Source organism: Phyllostomus hastatus, unplaced genomic scaffold (genome assembly GCF_019186645.2).
Source record: "Phyllostomus hastatus isolate PE091 unplaced genomic scaffold, TTU_PhHast_1.1 phas_scaffold_60, whole genome shotgun sequence".
In the NCBI taxonomy this organism is placed as follows: Eukaryota; Metazoa; Chordata; class Mammalia; order Chiroptera; family Phyllostomidae; genus Phyllostomus; species Phyllostomus hastatus.
This window is the reverse complement of record NW_025334038.1, coordinates 122,808-127,879: the sequence shown is the minus strand read 5'-3', so window position 1 is coordinate 127,879 and position 5,072 is coordinate 122,808.

Genomic DNA, 5,072 nt, shown 5'->3' with positions numbered 1-5,072 from the left:
GTTACTTCAACATTTTGTAGTAGTACCTAGCATTACTACATGTACCTGTTTCAGTACAAATGGAATGTATGTTGTTTCTACAGTAATGCCTTCAGTTTGAACACTTGAGTAGGAGTGATTCCCTGAAATGCTGCATTTGCTCTACTTTTCATGTGAACTAACTTGTAAGAACAAGTATGAATTTTGGGTAAAAACTGCATTTCTCAAAGAATGAACAGTGATGAACTGCTTCAACACTACTAATTCTCTGTGAAATGTTACATATTTTGAGAACACACTGTTACTTCAACATTTTGTAATAGTACCTAACATTACTACATGTACCTGTTTCAGTACAAAGGAATGTATGTTGTTTCTACAGTAATGCCTTCAGTTTGAACACTTGTGTAGCATTGATTCACTGAAATGCTGCATTTGCTCTACTTTTCATGTGAACTAAGTTGTAAGAACAAGTATGAATTTTGCGTAAAAACTGCATTTCTCAAAGAATGAACAGTGATGAACTGCTTCAACACTACTAATTCTCTGTGAAATGTTACATATTTGGAGAACACACTGTTACTTCAACATTTTGTAATAGTACCTAACATTACTACATGTACCTGTTTCAGTACAAAGGAATGTATGTTGTTTCTACAGTAATGCCTTCAGTTTGAACACTTGTGTAGCATTGATTCACTGAAATGCTGCATTTGCTCTACTTTTCATGTGAACTAACTTGTAAGAACAAGTATGAATTTTTGGGTAAAAACTGCATTTCTCAAAGAATGAACAGTGATGAACTGCTTCAACACTACTAATTCTCTGTGAAATGTTACATATTTGGAGAACACACTGTTACTTCAACATTTTGTAATAGTACCTAACATTACTACATGTACCTGTTTCAGTACAAAGGAATGTATGTTGTTTCTACAGTAATGCATTCAGTTTGAACACTTGTGTAGCATTGATTCACTGAAATGCTGCATTTGCTCTACTTTTCATGTGAACTAACTTGTAAGAACAAGTATGAATTTTGGGTAAAAACTGCATTTCTCAAAGAATGAACAGTGATGAACTGCTTCAACACTACTAATTCTCTGTGAAATGTTACATATTTGGAGAACACACTGTTACTTCAACATTTTGTAGTAGTACCTAACATTACTACATGTACCTGTTTCAGTACAAAGGGAATGTATGTTGTTTCTACAGTAATGCCTTCAGTTTGAACACTTGAGTAGGAGTGATTCACTGAAATGCTGCATTTGCTCTACTTTTCATGTGAACTAACTTGTAAGAACAAGTATGAATTTTTGGGTAAAAACTGCATTTCTCAAAGAATGAACAGTGATGAACTGCTTCAACACTACTAATTCTCTGTGAAATGTTACATATTTGGAGAACACACTGTTACTTCAACATTTTGTAATAGTACCTATCATTACTACATGTACCTCTTTCAGTACAAAGGAATGCATGTTGTTTCTACAGTAATGCCTTCAGTTTGAACACTTGTGTAGCATTGATTCACTGAAATGCTGCATTTGCTCTACTTTTCATGTGAACTAAGTTGTAGGAACAAGTATGAATTTTGCCTAAAAACTGCATTTCTCAAAGAATGAACAGTGATGAACTGCTTCAGCACTAGTAATTCTCTGTGAAATGTTACATATTTGGAGAACACACTATTACTTCAACATTTTGTAACAGTACCTAACATTACTACATGTACCTGTTTCAGTACAAAGTAATGTATGTTGTTTCTACAGTAATGCCTTCAATTTGAACACTTGTGTAGCATTGATTCACTGAAATGCTGCATTTGCTCTACTTTTCATGTGAACTAACTTGTAAGAACAAGTATGAATTTTGGGTAAACTCTGCATTTCTCAAAGAATGAACAGTGATGAACTGCTTCAACACTACTAATTCTCTGTCAAATGTCACATATTTGGAGAACACACTGTTACTTCAACATTTTGTAGTAGTACCTAGCATTACTACATGTACCTGTTTCAGTACAAAGGGAATGTATGTTGTTTCTACAGTAATGCCTTCAGTTTGAACACTTGAGTAGGAGTGATTCACTGAAATGCTGCATTTGCTCTACTTTTCATGGGAACTAACTTGTAAGAACAAGTATGAATTTTGGGTAAACAAACTGCATTTCTCAAAGAATGAACAGTGATGAACTGCTTCAACACTACTAATTCTCTGTGAAATGTTACATATTTGGAGAACACACTGTTACTTCAACATTTTGTAATAGTACCTAACATTACTACATGTACCTCTTTCAGTACAAAGGAATGTATGTTGTTTCTACAGTAATGCATTCAGTTTGAACACTTGTGTAGCATTGATTCACTGAAATGCTGCATTTGCTCTACTTTTCATGTGAACTAACTTGTAAGAACAAGTATGAATTTTGGGTAAAAACTGCATTTCTCAAAGAATGAACAGTGATGAACTGCTTCAACACTACTAATTCTATGTGAAATGTTACATATTTGGAGAACACACTGTTACTTCAACATTTTGTAGTAGTACCTAACATTACTACATGTACCTGTTTCAGTACAAAGGAATGTATGTTGTTTCTACAGTATTGCCTTCAGTTTGAACACTTGAGTAGGAGTGATTCCCTGAAATGCTGCATTTGCTGTACTTTTCATGGGAACTAACTTGTAAGAACAAGTATGAATTTTGGGTAAAAACTGCATTTCTCAAAGAATGAACAGTGATGAACTGCTTCAACACTACTAATTCTCTGTTAAATGTTACATATTTGGAGAACACACTGTTACTTCAACATTTTGTAATAGTACCTAACATTACTACATGTACCTCTTTCAGTACAAGGGAATGTATGTTGTTTCTTCAGTAATGTGTTGAATTTGAACACTTGTGTAGCATTGATTCACTGAAATGCTGCATTTGCTCTACTTTTCATGTGAACTAACTTGTAAGAACAAGTATGAATTTTTGGTAAAAAGTGCATTTCTCAAAGAATGAACAGTGATGAACTGCTTCAACACTACTAATTCTCTGTGAAATGTTACATATTTGGAGAACACACTGTTACTTCAACATTTTGTAGTAGTACCTAGCATTACTACATGTACCTGTTTCAGTACATGGAATGTATGTTGTTTCTACAGTAATGCCTTCAGTTTGAACACTTGAGTAGGAGTGATTCCCAGAAATGCTGCATTTGCTCTACTTTTCATGTGAACTAACTTGTAAGAACACGTATGAATTTTGGGTAACAACTGCATTTCTCAAAGAATGATCAGTGATGAACTGCTTCAACACTACTAATTCTCTGTGAAATGTTACATATTTTGAGAACACCCTGTTACTTCAACACTTTGTAATAGTACCTATCATTACTACATGTACCTGTTTCAGTACAAAGGAATGTATGTTGTTTCTACAGTAATGCCTTCAGTTTGAACACTTGTGTAGCATTGATTCACTGAAATGCTGCATTTGCTCTACTTTTCATGTGAACTAACTTGTAAGAACAAGTATGAATTTTGGCTAAAAACTGCATTTCTCAAAGAATGAACAGTGATGAACTGCTTCAACACTACTAATTCTCTGTGAAATGTTACATATTTGGAGAACACACTATTACTTCAACATTTTGTAATAGTACCTAACATTACTACATGTACCTGTTTCAGTACAAAGGAATGTATGTTGTTTCTACAGTAATGCCTTCAGTTTGAACACTTGTGTAGCATTGATTCACTGAAATGCTGCATTTGCTCTACTTTTCATGTGAACTAACTTGTAAGAACAAGTATGAATTTTGGGTAAAAACTGCATTTCTCAAAGAATGAACAGTGATGAACTGCTTGAACACTACTAATTCTCTGTGAAATGTTACATATTTGGAGAACACACTGTTACTTCAACATTTTGTAATAGTACCTAACATTACTACATGTACCTGTTTCAGTACAAAGGAATGTATGTTGTTTCTACAGTAATGCATTCAGTTTGAACACTTGTGTAGCATTGATTCTCTGAAATGCTGCATTTGCTCTACTCTTTCATGTGAACTAACTTGTAAGAACAAGTATGAATTTTGGGTAAAAACTGCATTTCTCAAAGAATGAACAGTGATGAACTGCTTCAACACTACTAATTCTCTGTGAAATGTTACATATTTGGAGAACACACTGTTACTTCAACATTTTGTAGTTGTACCTAACATTACTACATGTACCGGTTTCAGCACAAGGGAATGTATGTTATTTCTACAGTATTGCCTTCAGTTTGAACACTTGAGTAGGAGTGATTCCCTGAAATGCTGCATTTGCTATACTTTTCATGTGAACTAAGTTGTAAGAACAATTATGAATTTTGGATAAAAACTGCATTTCTCAAAGAATGAACAGTGATGAACTGCTTCAACACTACTAATTCTCTGTGAAATGTTACATATTTGGAGAACACACTGTTACTTCAACATTTTGTAATAGTACCTAACATTACTACATGTACCTCTTTCAGTACAAAGGAATGTATGTTGTTTCTTCAGTAATGCATTGAATTTGAACACTTGGGTAGAATTGATTCACTGAAATGCTGCATTTGCTCTACTTTTCATGTGAACTAACTTGTAAGAACAAGTATGAATTTTTGGTAAAAAGTGCATTTCTCAAAGAATGAACAGTGATGAACTGCTTCAACACTACTAATTCTCTGTGAAATGTTACATATTTGGAGAACTTCCTGTTACTTCAACATTTTGTAATAGTACCTATCATTACTACATGTACCTCTTTCAGTACAAAGGAATGCATGTTGTTTCTACAGTAATGCCTTCAGTTTGAACACTTGTGTAGCATTGATTCACTGAAATGCTGCATTTGCTCTACTTTTCATGTGAACTAAGTTGTAGGAACAAGTATGAATTTTGCCTAAAAACTGCATTTCTCATAGAATGAACAGTGATGAACTGCTTCAGCACTAGTAATTCTCTGTGAAATGTTACATATTTGGAGAACACACTATTACTTCAACATTTTGTAACAGTACCTAACATTACTACATGTACCTGTTTCAGTACAAAG